Genomic DNA, 21,165 nt, shown 5'->3' on the forward strand with positions numbered 1-21,165 from the left:
TGGGAGCAGAGCTTTCCCTGCGGCTCTGCTCCGGCCCATCTACATGGGAGTCAACAGCTTTTCTCAGCAACTTCATTGTGAATTTTGTGGCTGCACTGAGCTTTGCACCGTATCCATTTCATAAGACTGTGCCGCAATAGGGCTCCTGCAAACAGAACGGGGGCTCAGACATCTTTAAAATGCCTTTTCCTTGCTTGTTGTATAGGTGTTGAGCTGCTTTGTTGAACGCCAGGGTTTGGTGTGCTGTAGCAGCGCGTGGTGCGACAGCCTCGCGTGGTGCCTGGGGCCGGCAGAGGCTGCCAGAGCTTTGCCCTGCAGTATGGATGGAAACAGTCCTAAGGGGCAGGGAATTTAAACAGCTTTAAAACATCTAGACCAAGCTTCACTTTTTCTGTGAGCGGGGGAAATGTCGTTTCCTGCGGTGCCCACCTGTGCAGATTCTCTGGTGCCTAATAATGTGGTTGTGCTCAAGCCAATGCCCTTCCCTCGGTAAGTGTGTGTGATGGGGCTGGCGGTTTTCCTGGCCCTGCCTGCTGGCTTGCATGGAGCTCTTGGGAGCTTCATAACTGCCTGGCAAAGAGCGAACAGATTTGTCAGTGATGAGCACCTGGAAGCTATTTCCCTGTGGCATCCTTAAGGATGGAGAACTGTGAAGCCTCTGGCCCTCGGAGTTCCTGGGCATAGGGTGCAGCATTTGCCCATGGAAATGGGCTGCCAAAAGAGCTGCCCGGCATCACCAAAGCCATTTTCCTCTTTTTCATCCCTTCCCTCAAGGGTGACTGTGACGCCCCCTGCATGTGCCGTAGGTGGGGGCATGCAGGAACGGAGATGTGAGGTGTCCTCCTTTAACACTCTGGTGCTTTGCCGCTGGCTGTGTCACCCCCATGTGTCTCAGCCAGAGCATTTTCAGTGCTTGGAAAGGACTGAAAAGAGCTTGTTGGACAGGCCCAGTTTGATTAAACTTTCCTTTGCCTCTTCCAGCCCCAAACCATCACCCCCTGAGGGTGTGAAGTCCAGCCCCTCCAAACGACATAGAGACAGACTCAACCAGGATCTGAACAAGCTGACTGACTTGCTGCCCTTCCCTGAAGATGTGCGCACCAGGCTCGATAAATTCTCCATCCTCTGACCGGCTGTCAGATACCTGAAGGTGAAGAGCTACTTGATGGGTGAGTGTCTGTGTTGCAAGAGGTGAAAAGCTCCTGGAGTCAGTCCCCACTGCATGGCCCACATCACACCCCGAGCCATGTTTGCCTTGGGATGGAGACTTGTGTCTCCTGAAGGTAGAATGATGATGAGTTGTGGTATCAGACCCTTGTTTGTTAGTGCATCAGTGTTGGATCTTTAGCTGAGGTACGGACGTGAAAACGCCCTGGAAAACCATGGAGGAAAGTGCCATGTCTCCAGAAATGTGGAGGAGTTGGCAATGGTTGCTGAGAGGTGCTATGCCCATGGGACATCTACCCCTCAGGCCTTTTGCTGCCATGACACAGATTTTATCCATGTCCCCTCTGGAAGGAATCCCCTTCATCTTTGGATGCTGCACGCCCAAATCTAATCCTCTTCAGTCAGTTATGGGTGCTTGGTGTCGGAAAAGCAATACCCCTGGGGCTCCTCCAGGGCCCTCTCCAGCTGGGGATGCTCTTCTCCAGGAGGAGACCCCTATGCCAAGCTCTTCAGCTGCGACCCTTGCCTCTGAGCAGGAGCGGGTCCCACTGGATATGCTCAGCATGTGCTTCTCGGCCTGAGAGCTGCTTTGGAAAAGAAATCATCTTTGAACGGGTTTATGTTCGGTGGCAGCCCTTGCCCCTCCTCGGAGACCTGTTTCTGCCAGGCCAATTACTCCCATTTGGCCACTGCACCTGTGATTTCCAACTCCCTCCCCTTGCTTTGCCTGTGTCTGCCCTGAAGTTCACCTTATTTGACTTCAGATCATCCCACCGATTCATCAAGGTCGTCCTCAGTTCGAGCCCTGCCTGATGAAAACCCACGTCATCTGCAAGTCACGACAGCCTGCTTGTGGTGTATCACATCAGGCGTTTTGGGGGGAGATGGTGAAAGCCCTTGTGCCATGCTTTCCGGTTCGGTTTTGCTGTTGTCTGCTTTCTGCTTCATGCAGGCTCCTCTCCTGCAGCAGGAAAGCGTGGCATCGCCTGGCAAAGCATCCCTGTCCTCTGCTGCCTCGACCTCCCTCCATCAGCAGCCCAAGCCCGTTGCCTTGTCTCCAGGCAGCTTTAATTGGTGCCATATTGATAAAAAAATTCCTCTTTTCAAGCATTTCTATTCAGTCCGGGCACTTGCCCTTTCTCCTAGGCAAAGGGTTAATAGAGTCTATGTGGAGCCAAAGTACGTGGGTATAACCAGTCTGGCAGGGAGGCGGATGCCGGCAGGTGACCCTGGATGTACGCCTGCCCGGGCTGCGTCGTAGGTTAAAAGTAAAAATCCCATGTACTGCTAGAGATAGTTCTTGCAAGAAACTCGACATGTGCCAAAAAGCCCATCCAAGGCTCTGCCTCCTCTTGGCTTCGTGTCTTTGGAGCAGACAATCAAGTCTTTGGAGATAGACCGATCGTTTGTGAAAGGCAGGAGGAATTAGCTGCTGCCCACCGTTTGGTGTCCTTCTGCTAGCTCTCCCTCCCCGCTTCGTCAGGTCTCCGGTACAGCCTACCCTGTGGCGGTGCTTCTGGAAGTAGAGACGAACCAAACTAGGTTTGGCTTTTTGTTGCTGGTGGTGGGTTTCTTGGCTTTTTTTTTTATTATTTTCAGTTCAGATGTTTGGGGAGAGATTGATAACAGATGAGAGATGGACGATGCTTCTTCTGAACCTCTGGTCCTCCCCAGCATGTCTGCATCAGCTGGTATTTCCTCCTGCTGCCCCTGATATGGCTTTTGCTGGTTTGGAAACTATCTCAGGAAGAGTCTGCAGAGGTGACAGGTCTTTGGGTGGTTTCTTCTTTGGGGGGGTGGTGGTGGAAGGATCCAAACACCTTGCTCTTCAGATGGAGGGGGTTAAACTGTCCTGCAGAGCGTGCAATACCCACTTGAGTAATCAGTGAAACTTCACTGGTAATTGGCCTAGGTTGAGCTGGCCAGGCTTTGTGCTGGTGTCTAGAAGCTCACTTTGGCCGTGCCAGGTTTGCGTCCGGGCTGAGCGTGTCTGACTGCAGCCCTCAGTCAGAGCTGTTGAGTTATCCCATTTTGACCTCCTGCAAGGCCACCTGAAGCAGGAAAACCAGCACACAGGCTTCCCTGGACAGCTTCAGAGACCTATGTAGGTCCAGCATGGGGGTTTTGTTGATAACTTCCCAGGAACTTCAGGGTTTCCTGGAGCCCTCCCTCTGCCAGTGGACAGGGCTGCAGTAACCAGCAGGCTCATAAAAATGCACGTGGCACCTGTGACACTGACCACGCAGCAGCTGGTGGAGAAGGATCTGTTTTAGAAATGTTTTATAAGACCTCCTCTAAGCAGGACAGAAATGGTATCAACTTCTGTGTGAACTGAAAACTCAACAGGGATGGTTAGTGTCTTCTGACAAGTTCTACAACTTTTCTGATCTTTTTCTGATCTTGTGCTGGTTTTGGGGTTGACTACTCTTCATGGAAAAAATTACCAATTCCTGGTGTTTCCACCAGTTTGCATCTCAGACCGAGCATGGCTCTTCCTTCGAGGGAACGAGCCCAGTTCACATTTTGCATGTTGGTTTTAGAGCTGGGTTTGCACAGATTTTTGCGGATACTGTAAATGCACACAGTAACTTTTGTAAGGTTGCTTTATCTGATGGGCAAAGCAAACAGGATTCATGATGGGTTCATGTTAAAAGCTCGGTGACCCAGAGGTGAGTTTTGCAGCCACACAATTGAATTGGTCATCATTCAGAAACCCACGCTCTGAGCTGGCTGTGTTGGCCTCTAAATCTGTCTGCAGGCTTGGGTTTATACCCACTGTCCAAACTCTCCTTTCAGAAAAGAAATTGCAAGTGGGTTCAGGGTGATGCCCTGAGGATCCTTGTTTTCTTGTGCTGCATTTCTTATGCTCACTCCAGCCATAGGACTGAGCTTCCTTGCGTCGTCTGCAACTTGCCTGGCTGTTTACATGAGCAGAAATGTGAGGAAGAGGTTTCCAACCCTCTCCATCTTCTCTGATATTTCTGATATGTGGGTGCTCTGTGCCTGTGGCTTGGGGACAGACCCATTTAATGGTGTTTAGGAAGTCAGGCAGCAGGGTCTGGGGCAGTGTCCTGGGTGGGACAGAGTGGAAGACAACCCAAAGTGGGTTTAGATGCTGGTGTTAGTGCCTGCTTACATGGTGGATACTAGGGAAAGGGACTTGTCTCATGTCATCTGGGTGGGATCAGACCCAGGTCACCTGGGGCCCGTGCCAGAGCTCTGCCTGCCTGGCCGCCCCGGGTAGGGTGTGTTGGCTGGGGTACCCCTTCTTGCTGGTGTTTGCCCATCCACATCAACAAACTCAAAGCAGAAAAGGAATCCATGGCCAGACTGTCCAGGAAATTTGCTCCCAAAGCTCAGGCTTTCTTGTGCCTGCCTGGTGTGAAACTTGCCTGTCTCCTCCTGGATATCCCTGTGTTACTCCTCTATAATGCTGTTTTTAGCTCACCATCACCCTCCTCGGGGTGTGAGGAAGAGCTGGTCGGTGGGCACAGCAAGTGCGGTGGCCAAGGCCACGAGAGCTGTGGGTCAGCAGCAGAGGCACAGGAGCTTCTGCATCCTCCCCTATCCCACCTGGGGAGGATCATGGTTATCATGATTTATGCTTGGGGTCTTCAGCTGGATAAGCAGGCAGCAGGATTGCAGCTGGAAGCTCACAAGGATTTAATTTTTGAAAGTTGAAAAAAAGTGCTTTTGGGATTTGAACTTGGTTTTGAAGTACAAGGCTGTTTGGAAACCAGGAGGTGCTGTTGAGGGTAGTGACTCACTGGATCATCTTTTAAATCTGCTTTGCTTTTAAATGTTCTCCCTCTTCTGTCCATGCTTTAACAAGAAACCAGAAAAACCTTGTTGTTTGCTGGAAATGACGAGCTTCAGCCATTGAGAGGAAAGCTTTCGAAGCTCCATGCCTCTGTAAGCTCGTTTGGGGCATACACACATCTGCTGTAACTTGTCTGTCCCCTGGTGCAAGTGCTGCAGATGTTGCACAGCTCTCTTCTGCCTGTTATCACAGTCTTCCCTGTGCAAATAAAAAAAAAAAAAAAAAAAAAAGGAAAGTTGGCATGTGAGTTGGGAGTCGGGTGTTCAGGGAAATCATCTGGATTGGCCATGCTTGTCAGCTCCTGAACCACTCCTTCCCCTGGGGTGGGTGGAGCTGGACTTTGGGATTGGCTGCTAAAATCTCAGCATATTTTAGCCAAGCTCTTCTACAGTACGAAAATTGGCAGGATTGGTCTCCCCACTCTCCTAGGAGTAGCGTGGTTCACTGCGTAAACCACTGCTGGTGAAGCTAAAGGCAATACTCTCTCAGGCTTGGTGTATGGCAGATGTGTGTCTCAAGCCGTGGTGGCCCTTGGGTGATGTGTGCTAAGTGCCAGCAGGATGGTGGTGGCTATGTCCCCATGTATGGGTCTGACTCTTCCCTGTAGTCAGGAGGAGAAATAGACCCAGAAGTTCAGATTTCCCTCTTCCTTTGCTTTGCAGCGTGCACTTGTCACCAGCTTGTGACTGATGCACACCCAGGGGAACAGCTTGCCCTGTGCGGTTGGCTATACCTCACATGGGGACCTGCAGTAGTTGGGCAGTCCTGGGTTCGCTCGTCTCCTGAACTAGATGAAGCACCTCCATGCTCCCAGGGTCAGAGCCTGCTTTGAGCATCAGGAAAGTTTCAATCTTACCCAAGGTTATATAGGTAAAACATGGCAAGGTGGAGGTTCAGAGCTTGGTCTCTTCCAACCTTTGCTCATCAGATCCAGCCTTTGAGTGCTGGTAGATAGCAATGACGACTCTGGTGCTATCAAGACCTGCCTTAAAGGCACTTAAAGGTTTTGTCACTTGTACAAAAAATGGCTGAACCTCACTGCCAGACCTGCGCTGAGCTTCTGTTTGCAAACCAGTTTGCAGTGGTTGCTACTTGGACCTATGTCTGATGGTCTCCCAGATAAATCCAGAGTGACTCTGCTGATCCCTGTCTCTTTGAGAGCAAGTGCCCAAGGAGAAAAGCTTGTCTCTAAGTTCACAGTGCTGCTGGCTGCCGTGATGCTCTGGGCTCTGTATGGTGTGATGGGAGCTCCACTTGCTGCAAGCAGTGAGATCTCATGAAAGCTTGGACGGATTTGTTTAGTGCTGAGTGGCTTGGAAAACCTCCAGCTAGCTGGAGAACTGTGCCGGGGTTCATTTCCTAGGGTTCATGTAACAAAAGAAGCAGATGCTGGGGGTTGCAGATGTGGCTCTGCCAAGGGTGAGAACAGCAAGAAAATGGGGCTTAAAATGCTCTGCGAGGTGGAAAGGATGTGCGTAGGGTATGTGCTGCCATGCCCTCTTCCTAGATTAAAGTTATCCAGGTGGTGAGATCTGCAATAGGGAGAACCTTTGGAAAACCCTCTCCTGGTACGAGACCATGGCAAATAGTAGGGTACTTCCCAGTAACCCACTGGCCTACACCCAGCCCAGTGTCAGCCTGGGGCAGAGATGTCATTTTCCACGTGTGTGTTTTTGAGAACGTGTGGTCCACACATGTGTCCTTGTTCTGTTTCATCTCCTACCAAACCTCCACTGAACACCCAGTCTGGGCTGCTGCCCAAGCATAAGGGAGGGCAGGATAGTGTCCTGCAGGGGCTGTGACCCAACCGACATGTTGCAAGCCTGTCTCCTTTGCAGGCTTCACTCTGCACCTTGCAAGCACAGCTGGAGACGTAGAGGTATGCCTACAAGGTTATTGGGCATTTTGGCTTGGTGGAGAGAAGTGGTTAAGGCTGCAGGTAGGAGCTGTCCAGGTGGGACCAGTTTCAGGGGCTGTTCTTCATGCTGGTGCACCAGAGGTGGGAGGTCACAGGCTGTGAAGAGTGTCAGTGTTGCAGCTGACATTTATATACGTGGATGTATTTTTAGACTGCGCCTATGTCATGGTTGCAACATATTTAGCATGAACCTGGGGAAAGGTCTTGCATGATGCAGCCTTTCCCCTGGGCACCTAGGGCTCTCCAGACAGCCATGGTGGGATCTTCTGCTTGGTCTGTGCTGAGCAAGAGCTCATCTGTGCCAGGTCCAAGTGGTCAGCCATGATGACAGCCTCTTAGCTGCACAGCAAGGCCTAGACCTGCCGTTCACAGGCAAGCATTTGAGCACCAGCAGGTGCCAGTGCAGAGATGGATCCCACAAGGATGTGCTTGGTGGCATGATCCTGCCACCACGGGAGCTGGAGTCCTGGTGGGTCTCCATTCACTTGTCCATGGAGGAGTGCAAGATCAATCCTCCCAGGTCTGTCCTTTCCACCAGCAGTCTCAGACATTCACCATCCCTGCACTGGTGCAGTTAGGAAGGTTAGATCCGAGATCCCCATCTGCCATCTGTGCCAGGGACTGGTCATGGTCCTGGGAAACCCACTCCGGCTGACCCTGCTCAAGCAGGTGGTTAGCCTAGAAGATCTCTTCTCTTCCCTTCCCTTCCCACCTCTGCTGCTATGCAAATCTGCAATGCTCTGCTGTGGGGCAGCTGGCAGCAGGTTTCACCAGGTAATCTCACTGCAGTCAGCATTAAATTAGTTTTTTTATTCATCTCCTTGTTGTTTGCTCTTATGGGCCAGAGCTGCAGGGGTCTGGACCTGAAGTAACTGATGCAGTGAAAGGAGTCAAGCTTAAATCCCTCCCTGGGCAAGATCCTGCAGGACCATGTGGGAGCATTTGCAGCACCAGCAGGTTGGAGAGGTTGGCATGGGCTTCGGGGCTGCCAGCGCTCCCCTGGGTATTTCTGTGCTCCTCAGAAAAATGCTGGGTGACTTTTTCTAATAGGTTTATAACCTGTGGTTTTGGCATTTGCCTATTTTACTTGGATGTCATGAGCCTGCTCTGCTTGGCATAATGCTTTTGTTAAACAGCTGAGGCAAAGATTGGTACCAATTTGATGGGGTTTGGGATCGGGTCCAAGAGGAAAAATGTTGTGCATGGCTTGGTGTTGCTGGAAGAGCTGGGAGCTCCTGGGTTCTTGATGCCAGGCATCTCTGGAGTCTGTTCAAAGACAAATGCTTCCCATGGGTGAAGTCTGTCATCTCTCACCGGTGTAACTCAGTCCATGAGAGAAGAACTGACTCCAGGATTTTTTACCAATAACTTTTTTTTCAGTGACAAAACTATGCCAGAGGCAAGGGACATGTTAGCCTCCATGGCTACATTGCTGTGTTTTTCTTTGTGAATGTGATGAGCAAAAAATGAAGAGATTAGATTGCTTTGCTCCTTTTTCTTTCTTTCTCATGCTTGAGGTCTTTCCTTCACATTGCAGGGCTTAGAAACCTCCTTGCAGAGGCAAGAAGCCAACCCAAAGGGATGCTCTTGGGAATGTACAGGACACATCCTGATTCATTAATGCTGAAAATGTTATGACATCTCCCCTGGCTTCCTTTTGAATGAAAGCCTTCCAGTCTTCAGGGATCACACCAGCAGCAGGAAGCCTCCTCCAGTGCTCTGGCTGGTGTAGGGGTTCAGGACAGAGCTGGATTTCCCCCTCCTGTCTATAAACATTACACACCGACGGCCTCTATCCCAGCACTTTGAAAATATAAATGATCACCAAATTGCTTCAGCAAATGCCTAGAATTTGTCTAGTAACTGCAGATCAGTTTTGTCATGGTCTTTTTAATCTTGCATTAATTCCTATTCATTCTCAAAGATGCACAGCAGGAAACCGAAAAAGCTGGGCACAAACAGCAAATGTGCATCATCCTTGTATCTATAGTTATTTCTTTTACTGTGGGTATATTATAGCTTGTATACACGTTGGACCTGTTTCTTTTAATCACATTAACTTCGTGGTCTCAGCTGCTTCATGTGGAAGTGAGTCTCAACAGGCAATGGTCCATTACAATGAGTATCTTAAACATTATATGGCTTATTATATGGCATCTTATATGGCTTGCCACCTGCTTTTTCCTGCCTTGTAGCAGACAGGGATCTCCTCCTCTTCCTGCCATCAGTTATTTTCAGTGCATCTTAGCCATCAGCCCCTTGGAGACGTGAATTCATCAGGCTGAGGGACCCAGGGCTCTCGGTGGGATTCCAGGGGGTGGCATCTCCCCATCACGTAGCCTGCTCTGCTGGGGTGGAGAATCCTGGCTGTCGGTGCTCCTCGCTTCTGGTAGCGCCGGCTCCAGCTTGACCTTGCTGCAAGCTCCACTCCAGAGTTGCAGCACTTCCCAGAGATGCTTCTGCATCGCCTTCGCCCAGCTGTGTCAGGGAGACAGTGGGAGGGGAAGGAGGCTCCAAGCCACCACCCCGTGTCATTGGGAGACGGAGCCAGCATTGCCTGTCAGGGGGTGATCATCCTGCAAGTTGTTTCTGGTGAGCGTGGATTTATGTGCTTGTTATGTGCAGAGATTAACAACTTGTCTCAAGCAAATGAGGGACGTTTCAGGAGTGATCCCTCCCTCCCATGAGGTTACCCATGTTGCGGATGGGGTGGTTTTTTTCTGCACTTTGATTAAAAGGATTTTTTTTTTTCCTTTCCAAGTCAAAAACTGACTGGGAATAGCCTCTGTACCCCTGGTGGTTACATGGGCCTGGAGTCCTCTATCTGGATGTGCTCAGGCATCTCTTGGGATTGCTCCCAACCCCTGCGGTTCTTGGCAATTTGGGCAAGGATGAGTTCAGAGACCTGTGGAAGGGGAGAGCCACAGGGGCACTTTGCTCCTGACTTGTTGGTTGAGGAGGACACCCAGTCATGACATGTTTGAACATGAAGAGGGTCACCACCTGAAAATGGATACAGGAGGTCTCTGGATCATCTAGACTGCTGAGGAATGGCTGTGGCTTCTGAGAGCAGCCTCAGCCCTGCCTGTCTGCTGGATGCTCACTCCTCCACTGGCCATCCCCAACAGGGTGGCTATCCCTTGAAGCAGAGAAGCCCTCTGCAAGAACAAGATGGGGCCACAGGTGTTGAAGTGATGATGAAAGTGAGGGGAGCTCATGTTACACATTCTGGATTATTTTGGTGGGAGAGCGCCATGCGTTTTGCCTCACACACTGGCCTCAGCATCTCCTTGGCCTCTGGCCATGGATGGTGAGGACTGGGCTGGATGTCAACACCAGCTGCTCTACACCACCAACACTTAGAAGCACCAGTTACAATCCATGTCCTGCAGTTAGGACCTTGCGATCCATGTGCAGTGATGCTTGGTAGCAAAGCAGTTGGCAGACATCTTCTCTTTCGGTTTCCTACCCTCTCTCTGTGCTCCAGGCCTTCTCCCCAAGCAAGGTCATCACAGCGTGTCCCATGGGAGATAGATTCTGCAGGATTTTCTAGCTCAGCTGTGCAGAAATGGACCACTGTGTTTGAGAGTAGGGCAAGTGAGCATCTCTGATGGGAGATGAAAAGCCCCCTTGCTAAATCAGTGGGAGAGTTGGAAGAAGTAATTTTGCTGGAAAGCACAAAATGAGCAAATAGGTGTTTCGTGTTGGATTCTGTAAGCCCACAGCAGCTCTCCCCAGCTCGTTGCAGCTCTCCCTTCAGATGCTGCTGGTGGACACTGGGAGAGAGCTGGAGACCATGTGCTCTCGGGACGTGCATCCTCTCAAAATGCTCTCTGCCCTTTTGGAGCTTTGTTTTGGAAGAACTTGGTTTCTTTTTGAATTTCACTGCCAGCTTGCCTCATTTCAATGCTTTAGAGAGGAGTCAGCCCTTCAAAAGAACTCATATTTAAAAAAAGAATTGATGTTTCATTTTGAAACTATTGCACTCCATCATGTGCAAATTGAAGCCATACCCATGGTCCAGATGGGCTTTGGATGTTTTTCCTTGGGGATCGCTTGGCAGTCGTGCGAGGAAGCTTTTTGCTTGGTGACTGCCTCAAACTTGCCTTTTGAAACTCCTGGGGACATGCCTTTCCTTGACTGATGAGCAAACTGAGCACTGCGTTGAACCTCATCTTTCCCAACTTTTCCCAGAGGTCTCGCGTCCCCTGGCCTGGCTGATCCACCTCTTGCTGATTTGGGAAGTGTCTATGCAGAGGGTCGTCCCCTGCAGAAATGGTAACGTGAGCTTACGCAGGGGGCAATGGGGACTCGTGGCGTGGGCTAAACTGACCCACAGGGGAGCTGTCAGGGAGGGGAAGGCACGTCCCGTGGGAGATGCCCACAAGCTGGGCTTTCCACCAGCGAGTGAGGACACAGGATGGAAAGGGCAAAAGATGCAACTGCTGCCTAAGCATCTCCAAGGAGCACTCAAGGTTTGGGGGAGGCTGAAGTAGCCCAGTTCTATCAGTGATAGAGATCGAGACTAATTCTGCTTAATGACCTCAGAGCATCCTCTCCACTTTTATTTAAACCTGTATGACTGCAACAGTGCTCCTCTGTGTCACCTTATCCAAGACCTTCAGCTAACTATCTTTAACCATGTGCCTGGTTGCTGAAAGCCTGCACAGGCAGGTGCTTCTTGTCACTCAGGCTCTACATGTAAATAGATCTGAGCGATGTTTTGACCTCAAACTGGTTTTTAATACAAAAATGCAGATCTGTCAGGGAAAATGTTTTTGCATATTGATGGTTTGATGAAAAGCAAAATGTCTCATATCAGCAGTTTTAGATGAAACTTTTTTTAGATTTGGAATTATTTTGACTTTGAACTTGGTGCTACTGGGAAAAAAAAACCCAATAACAAGCCTTTAAAACCGTTCAGTGGTGAGGTGAGAGCTTCTACCGTGGAGAAAATTAAATGTGTGGTCAGTCTTGGGATGGTTTGGGGTTTTAACTCGCTTCCTACCGCTCCTCCAAATTCAGAAGACCTTTTCCCTTTGGATCCAGCCAAGGTCATGCAGCGCCATCAGAAACCCAGGGCTGAGACGGGGCAGGCAGTGATGCTGTGCCGGGATGCGGCTGTGCACGGCCTGTGAGTTCTGTCTGACCGCTGCAGGAGCTCGCGGCAGCGGCAGAGGTGGGGTGGTTCCTGCACAGGAGCTGTTTTGAGGTTTTCCTGAGCGTTTTTGGTTGAGTTGGCACAAAAACATACCTTGAAAATTGTCCTTTTATTGGAAGCTGAGTTTGGACTGAGGTTTTTCAAGGATAATTCCCCAGCAGATGAAGAACCACGCTGGGGATGTCCCCGGGAGCCACCATCCTCATTCCTGTTCCCTGAACAACCGGTTTCCTGTGTGTCCCATGAGGCTCGAGGTCCTACAACCAGGGCAGGAGGTTTCACATTGGCTGCACCCATGGGTGTTGCCTTGAAGGCACCTAGTGAGGAAGCATGAGGCAGCACGTGAATTAGCCTGGGGAGGTCATGGCAGCAAGTCCTGGGAGCAGAGCTGCTCAGATGTCTCACCAGGACCACCGTGGCGACTAACCCTCCGATCTGCTTCTGAGCAGCCACAGGCGGAAGGGAGAAAAAATATGGGTGCTTTGATGGCATCTCAGATGGTTTGGAAAGGTTTGCCATGTCTTTCGTCAGCCCTGAAGGGTAGGAAAGCAGGCATGGGGTGGCTTGAAGCCAACTCCAGTTCTACCAGGCTCTAACCTGTTGACTTCTTGCTGTGTTGGGTGGTGTTTCCTAGCCTGGGCAGCCCAAAAATGCTCACCTCCCCTCTATCCGTTGTGTCTCTGCCTCAGACCTTGGCAGAAGGGAGGTTTCCCAGAAATGGGACCGAGCAGGAGAAATAATCTCTTGGAGGAAGCATTGGGCAAGTTGGGGATGACTCTGTAAAGGGTCTCTGCTCCAGCTACCATTGGTCTCATCTTCCTCTGAGGCAGATCCCCGTGCATTGGGTAGCATGGTGCAGCCATGCACAAGCAGCACTGGGGTGGGGAGGAGGAGGAGGAAGAGGGTCCTGGCTTGCCCTTTCCACACTGATTTCTTGCCCTCTTGCCTCGCAGCCACAGCTAAGGACGTTGGTGACTGCGTGCTGGATCAGCCCAGGGCCCCAGGAGGGAACAGAGGAATGGACCCGCAGGTCGACGGAGGGCTGTTTCCTGAGGGGGAACTGCTGCTCCAGGTATCGTAGCTCGGTCATTTGGGGTCTTCCCTGGGCACAATGGCTGGTTCCTGTCTGTTGAACCGTACAGCAGCTATGGAGCATATGGTCCCACCTGTGGAGCAAGAGGAGACCCTGCCTTGCCAGGAGCTGTTTTGCTGTGATTGCCACAGGCACTGAGCACCTTGGGACAGGGACCAGTGACACTGCCTGGCTGGGACAAGTCCCTGTCCCCACCGTTCCCTCCCACCCTGCACCAAAGTTTACTGCCACTTTGGTTATGCCGCAGCAGCTCCGTAGGGACTGTACCATAAACTGCATCTGTGGACAGAGCAGGGCTCGGGGTGGTGGGTTGTGTCCTCCTTGCAAAGGCATCGGGTGATGTCTGTGCCTGTAGTTTGCAGGTGTTAGCTGTCACTGAGCCCAAACCTGGCATTTTTCCTTGGGACCCGTTACAGCTCATGGACCCAACGTGCGCAAGCTCATCCATCCCAACCAAGAGGTGCAGGGGTATCGTACAGCAGTGTAGGGATTGATCCCTGATTAGTCTCCGAGGCGGTGGGTTCCTTGTGCTCTAGTAAATGCCAAGAGGAGAATGGTGATAGCTGCAGGATAAAACATCCGCCAGGAACTGTTTGCCCTACCTGGGGTGTTGCATGAGCTCCCTAGGATGAGTTCACAGCCTGCCTGGGATAGAAAAAGCCCAGATTCAGTTTCTAGGTTGTGAGGGAGGGAAGAAAGAGAAGATGGATCTTAGAAGACAGCGGTGGACAAAATCAGTGGGCGGTGGGAGCTTTGCTTTGTAGAAAGGCCAGTGTGTGTCTAATGAAATAGCTCTCAATGAACTTCAGAGAGCAAGGAGCTGGTGAATCAGCTGGCCAGAATGCTGTTTGTTTGGGCTCCAATTTATAAATGTAAGCTGGAAGGAAATGGGGTAGAAAGGTCACATGGAAAGGCTGGTTGCTGAATAAACATCTGGGCATGTCAGCTTAAAATGTGCTGCTCCTTGGGGCTTCAGGGCAAGTCTGTGCAAGACCTTTAATCTTTCTACGGTTGTGTTCCTGACATCGCGTGTGTCTGTGCTTTCTGGGCATTCAGTACTCTTCTCCCTTCTTCCACCTCTCCAAACACTAGCAGATGGATGCTTGGCTCTCCTTAAAATCTGACTTTGGTGCCTTCAACCCTGCTCCTCCACAGCCTTACGCAAATGCCCACCATTATGGACAGGCAGGCGGGTGTGAGCGGAGCCCCCACCAGGAGCCTCCATGGGAGCCCAGTGTGATTTTTGGCGATGAAGCTTGGACTGCATAAAGTCTCCCATGTGGGCTTCGCTCCCACGAGTGGTCTCAGCTGTCTGCAAGTGTGATAGTCACAGAGGAACAGCTGGAATAACACGATAGCCAGGAGGGAGACCACGGTTGCCCCAGTCCCACAATGGAGTTGCTCCCGAGCACTCTCCGGGGGTTTGAGCTGGGCCATATGATGGCAATTTGTTGAGCCACCAGAGCATTGGCAGCCTTGGGTGGTTGAAGGCATCTGGAGAGCTTATGAGGTGTTAATGTGTCAGAAACCCCCAGCTGAGCTGCCTGATGTGTTTTGGGTTTTTTTTTTCCCCCCAAAAAAAGCATTTTAATCAGATACTGTAATTGGCAGAAAACTGACTCAGGGCCCCTTGAGGGGCTGCAGTGCAGAAAGGAAAGGGATCGGTCCTGCTGCAAGCTGGATCTGTACGGTAACAAGCAACATGCTCAATCCAGCAGCCTCTCAAATAATCCAAGTGGCTAAAAAAAGCCATCCCGGGCGAGCCTGAGTGTCACTGTAAATGGGCAAATGCATGAGCTGTGTCAGCCGATTGCTCCTGCCTCCTCTTTGCTTGGGGGGAGAGGGTGAGCGGAGCCGAAGGAGCAGCATGGGTGGCCGGACCCTTCTCTCCAGCCTGGTCTCAAGCAAACAGCACGTCCCCATGGCAATTCAGTCGGGCAGCGAGGGCAGAGTCCATATTTGTAGCGGGTCCTGGCCTGATGCTTATGAGACCCGCTGAGACTTCTGCCCACATCTTGATTAAACCCAGACTTCCACTTAGGGTTTTCTTTTCCTTATTTCTCTCCTTTTATTCACTAATAAATTAAATCTATTACAGACAAGAGCAGGGGGCAAGAATTGCTATCTAGTGCAGTACCTTCCTTTTGGAGGAAATCAACCTGAAATGGTCACCAGATACCTCTGGACCTTCATCTTGCCTCTTTTTCTGGGTATTCACTTGATGTGTGAGCTCCCTTCCCTCCACCCTAGCCATGATCTCCCATATTTTTTGAGTAGTTTCTCTAATTTGGCATGGCTTTGGTCTCTTTCAAGCAAGGAGTTACCAGCTGGGTATGTATTTAGCTGCAGGCCATGCGTATGTAATTGGAGAGTGCAAGGCAAGAAGTGAAGTTGGCAGATGGTATGAGCACAAAGATGTTTTTTATAGAGATTAGGTTTTTTGTGTTTAAAGCCTTATCTTCTATCATCTAGAACATAGGCAAGAGGAGAGTAACTTTCCCAGCACGGTGTCTCATAGCGGCAATTCAATGCCGGGACGTGTTTGAGGGCCTTCAAGAGCAATGGGGCCTCTTGAGATGTTTGTCAAGAACAAGATCAAAATCAGATGGGAAGGGACTGTGGTCCTGTGTAATGGGAGACAGATGAGAACAGGATGCTGTCACGTCCTCAGAGATGTGTCAAACAGTCTGCAGGCTTATAAGGACCAGGGGGTGCCACATCAGGCGTCACAGATGCGATGTCAGGGCCTTCAGAAATCTGGGATCTGAGTTTCCAGATTTTTTCCCCTCTTTTGCTTTCAAGGTGGATGTTGGTTTTAGCTGCGTTACCATCTTTGAATGATAGCGGTGACTGGATTTGTTTTTACTTCATGTACTTTGTGATGAGTTGTTCATGTACCCTTGGAGCTGAGAGCAGAAGTCCGAGGGACGGTGATGTCCTCAGGTGCAAAGGATTAAAAGGCAGATTTTGAGGGGTGACTGGAGAAAGCATGGAGAGAAGACATACAGAAATGCAGAAATAAGGTGGTATAACTGCCTACCTGTAATATTAAAGGTGAGGAGCAAGGCCTAAAGTGTCTTTGGAGGTCATCCTTAAAATGAACGAGTAGATAAATAGGTCAGGTCCGTGACTGACTGCAGTTTGGTTACTGTCTCTGAAGGCTTCGTTATGCTTGAACTGATGCTAGGCTCCTCCTGGAGTCACCAGGCTCCTGCCCGGCCCAGGGCAGTCCTTCCTCCCAACTGCCTGTTGGTGCTTGTTGTTGAAGTTGTAGACAGGTTTGTTAGAGAAAATCAGAGCCACGGAAGAGTATAGCTATACCCAGCTGGTACAACTGGAGAGGAGGTAACTAACTCTAGGTCCTCCATGAAACCTTTCCTTAGCTGGTCCTTCCTGATGCAGGAGCTGCCCTGCGGTGAGAGGGCTTCAATGATGGGTCTAAAAAAAGTGGTCAGTCCACCTTTGATCATTGCTCATGCTAAGCCTGAAAAAAAAATCCCAACTAACCAGGATTAAAAGTCTTGCATGGACACAAGGTGCTTTCCTTTTTTGGGGAGTCCCTTGTTGATGAAGAAGGTCCCTTCCTGTCCCCGAATGCTGAAGACATACCTGGAGAAGTTCAGCTGAACTGAAGCTAGGGAGAGTAACTCTGGGCTCAACTTATGCTTTCAGGCACTTAATGGATTTATCATCGCTGTGACTGGAGATGACTACATCTTCTACATCTCCCCTACTGTGTAGGACTACCTGGGCAGTGGGTGGGTGCTGTTTTTTCCTGGCTGTAAACAGATGGATGCAGTCCAGGTCTGGAAAGGAGGTGCTGATAGCCATGCTAGGGCTTTCTTTTCTCCCCTCCCAGCTCCCTTGGGTCGTTTTTGATGTACGTTTTCAAATGAGTCATGTTCTTTGGGGGCTGTGAAAGCCAACAAGCATGCTTGTGACTTGAGTAGGAACAGATGCAAGCTGAGCAATGGCAGGCTCTGTATCCTCTTGTCTTTGTGTGTAAGAAGGGTGTGAGATTTCTCTTCTGGGCTGCTGGGCCCATATGCTCTCATTTACAGAGGGCTGAGGGTATCACAATGGTGAGCAATGTCGGTGCCCTGAAGTACTGTGGGTTACGCGGGATGCTAAGGAAAAGCAGGGCTCTCCCCACATACACCCTGTTACCTCCTGTTCCCCCGATGTCCAGCTCCTTTGGCCAAAGGACTGAGTCAACGGGAGGACTGTGAGGCTGCCAAACCCATTTCATTGCGTGGGTTCCTGGTGCACCTGCAGAGACTGGTGTGTTTTCTTCTTTGTCCTCTCTCTGCACCCTTTCCCAGCTGACTGTAGAAGGATCCTCATGGGCTGATACCCTAAGTCAAAACAGCTGTCAGGGGCAGGGAGTGGTCTTCTCAAAGTACCTGTATGTCTGCTTAAGCAGGAGGCTCTGCTCTGGCATGTTTCTGAGGGCAGGAGCATGGCAGTTGGTGGCCTGGGCTGTCCATGGGCTTGGCAGGGTAACGCTGACCACCACAGCTTGCAGGACCAGGATGGGAAAGGCTGGTCCAAGACATGCCCTAGAAGGAGGGGGCTGTGTTGGGAGGCAGGTGGTGTGAGGACTTGCTGGTGTTTCTGCGGCGTAGCCAACCTTATAGCCCATCTTTCCTGATGGCCCAGAGAAGGAAGATGGTTTGCACTGGGATGCCAGTTCCCACAGGTTTGGAGTTAAAAAAACCCTTACAAAAGCCTTTTTTAAAACAGCAAAACCCCCACATAAGTCTGAAAAGAAAAAAAAAAAAAATCAGCTTGGTTTGGTCAAAATGTTTTGATCAACCTGAAATTACTTTGACATTGATGTGTGAAAGAAACAAAGCTGCTCATTTGCAGAGGGCTAGGGATGGCAATGCAAGAGAGATCTTGCATGCTGTTGCAGCCTGGCAATTCGTGCCCTACAAACAAATTCCCCTTTGACAACCCACAGCTTTTCTGGCTCTTTGAATTTGGGCCCGAGAAGATACTAGAAGTTAAGACATGCCAGGCAAATGCTGCTGCTGTAGCGTTCACCCCACAGATGGGGAGCAAAGCTTCCCAAAGAGCAGAGGCTCCCGAGGCAGGGGAGGGAGCTGGAGTTTCAGCATTTCCCATGAATTGCAGTTACGGATCAGGAGCCAGAGCCAATGAGAAACATCCTTGGAAGGGGTGGGTGACACCAGGAGAACCTCAGCCTTGCTGGTGTGCTTAGCTATCACCAGGGGACTCTGGGGAAATAGGTCGTGTTGTCAGTCCTGAACAGCCACTCGGACACGGCCATTTCTATTGCTTCTAGACACCTCAGAGCCATTGCCATGATTTCCCCAGGCAGACCCACTCTCTGCTCCCTTTTCCTCCTTCCTGAGCCACCCTCCCTAAAAGCAGCTGGTTCCCAGTCCTTGCTCTCCACACTGCAGACAAAGCTGGTTTTTTGTTCCTGTTTCTTTACACTCAATCACTGCACTTTTAATACCCATGAAGGAAAGCCTCCTGCCATGTCTTCCTCCAGACACCTCTGCCAGGCTGGGCAGGAGTCAACGCTCTTCTCCCCTTGTGTCGTTCCAGTCGGGTCTCATCTACCAGAGCGTGTATGAGCTGATCCACGCAGATGACAGAGCCGCCTTCCGCTGCCAGCTGCATGGGGCCCCGGTGTCCGGCAGCACCCAGCACGCTGCCGCTGGCGATCCCCAGGGACCAGCCAGCCACCTCTGCATGGCCTCCCCGTGCTGGAAAAACCCTCCTGGTGACATTTATAGCCACCAAGCACAGCCCTGTGCTGAGGAGCATCCCATAGCCTCCCGCTGGGACTTGCAGACATCCCAGGGGTTGGCACGGCCGCCTGTCACTAAAAGCAGCCAACAGCAATGACGTGCTGTCTTTCACTGTGCTGCAGGGATGGGGACGCTTCTTCCCAAGCCTTTTTGCTTTTCGGCATTTGAAATCCTGTTTAATTCAGTAGGAGCAGCTTGTTGCCTTGCTCGTGTCTGGGAGGCAAGCTGAGCTTGTGGGGACCAGAAACTATCATGAACTGGTAATTTCCCATGGCAAGGTCTTCCCCATCTTGTGAAGATCATGGGTTCACTTGAGCAGTAAAATCTCCAGCTGGAACAGGTCTGCAAGGGCATACGTTCAAGGTGTGCAGCTTGGAAAACTTCATTTTCCTTTTGGTTTCCCAGCCCTTCCTGGTGACCAGCCGCTGCCGGCTGGATGCAACACCGCGTCTAGCCCCCAGCACCTCCACCCCGGGAAGCACTGCTTCGTGGAGAGGAGCTTCACCTGCCGCTTCCGCTGCTTGCTGGATAACTCCTCGGGATTTCTGGTAATGCAGCCCTGCACCAGGACACCCCTCTGCCCTCAGCGTGTTCCCTAAGGGCCACTCGTGAACCGTAGGGGTGGAAGCACAGCCAGTTCCCATCACCCTGTTTGCTTTACACCCACATTTTCCAATCCTCTCTCAGGCCTTGAATTTCCATGGGCGCTTGAAATTCCTTTTCAGGCAGCAGAAGGGGGCATCGGACAGGTCCCCACTTGCTTTCTTTGCCATTGCAACTCCTCTCCAGCCGCTCTCCATCCTGGAGCTTCAGACCAAGACGCTGATCTTCCAGACAAAGCACAAGCTGGACTTCACTCCCATGGCCTGTGATTCCCGGTAGGGCATCTCCTGCCTTCCCCATGGCAAAATCCATGGCTGCATGTACAGGACACAAAGCCAGTTTCGAGGTGCTCAGCAGCTCTCCCTGCGAAGGTGGGTGCAGGAGCGCCGCCCTCCTCCGAGCGGGGTCCTGGCTTCCCATCAGCACCCTTCGCGGGCGGGCAGCCGCTCTGTACCTGCAAGGTCCGGCTCAAGGTGAAATGTGAGGGCTGCAGGACCTGAGGGGTGCACCGGCTCACACGGATGGAGCGAGGGGTGGTGCCGGGGGGATGCAGGCACAGCATCGTTTGTGGGCAGCCTGTTTTGAAGCTTCACTGTGAGCTAGGAGCCACATTTTGAAAAGCCACCAGCAATTATGAGCTCTTCTGGCTGAGCACACCTGCGAGTGGTGCCCCACGCTTCCTGGTCGCTCAGGATTTTGTCTTCCAGTGCCTGAAACAAGGTGCCCTAACAGAGCTTTCAGGCAGCCTAGGACAAAGTGTTTTGCTTTTTTTCCATGAGAATTCTTTCAGGGAGATGCAGCCCTGCCAGCAGGGAGGTTTGTCAGACTCTTGGGGTCAAGGAAAGGACCCCCTGCTTGCCAGTCCACGCGTTCCTAGCAACCTCTTGCAGACAGACCTGCTGGCCTTACAGGCACCACAGCACTGAATTGCAGTTTCTCGATGCAACGTGGTCTCCTCATTACCTGTGTGTGAGAACCACCCTTCTCGTTTGCCATTCAGTCCCCCTGCATCATCTCAGCCTGCCTGAGCCCCTCTGCTCTACTCCTTGCTCCCTCCCTCCTATGCTCTCCATCCCCTCTTCTCTCCTTGTGACCGAGCCTTAGGTGACCAATTCCTTTAGAAAAGGAGATGTTACCAAGTGCTTTGAGAAGCTCAGCAGCACCTGAAGGACCTCTGTGGGAGGTGGAGTTAGTGAGAGCAGAGGCAGCTCAAGGTTTGGGGCTCCTCAGTGGTCTTCCTGGGGAGTTTGGGAGAAGCAGGTACCAGGCTGTGACCTTCTCCTGACAGCAGGGTGGGCATATTCCAGCCAAGTTCCCCTTGGGTTTGTCCCTGGCTTGTCCTTGCCTTCCTCTCCTGTACCCAGCAGTGCCATCAGATGGAGGAACGATGGGGTTTACTCCTGCAGTTGCTCAGGATGGTGTGGTTTTGCCAAAGCAGTGAGAAAGAAAGGCAGGAGGGGATGCAGTGACTGCTATCTGCCTCTCCACTTCAGACCAACTTTGTGCCCTTCAAACTGTTGGCCTGGAGACCAGCATAACCACTTTGTTGAATTCCCTTTCTTTTGTATTTTTTAACCTAAGATGTGAATTTTTTTTTTTTCCCACCACAGGGCAAATTCT

The 21,165-nt window shown here is 51.2% G+C and overlaps 1 pseudogene; it reads left to right on the forward strand.

Moving 5' to 3' along the window:
• Positions 1-406: 406 nt before the first annotated feature.
• Positions 407-19,824, forward strand: LOC142083868 (aryl hydrocarbon receptor-like; annotated as a pseudogene).
• Positions 19,825-21,165: the final 1,341 nt, after the last annotated feature.

The sequence above is a fragment of the Calonectris borealis genome, chromosome 6 (assembly GCF_964195595.1).
Source record: "Calonectris borealis chromosome 6, bCalBor7.hap1.2, whole genome shotgun sequence".
NCBI lineage: Eukaryota > Metazoa > Chordata > Aves > Procellariiformes > Procellariidae > Calonectris > Calonectris borealis.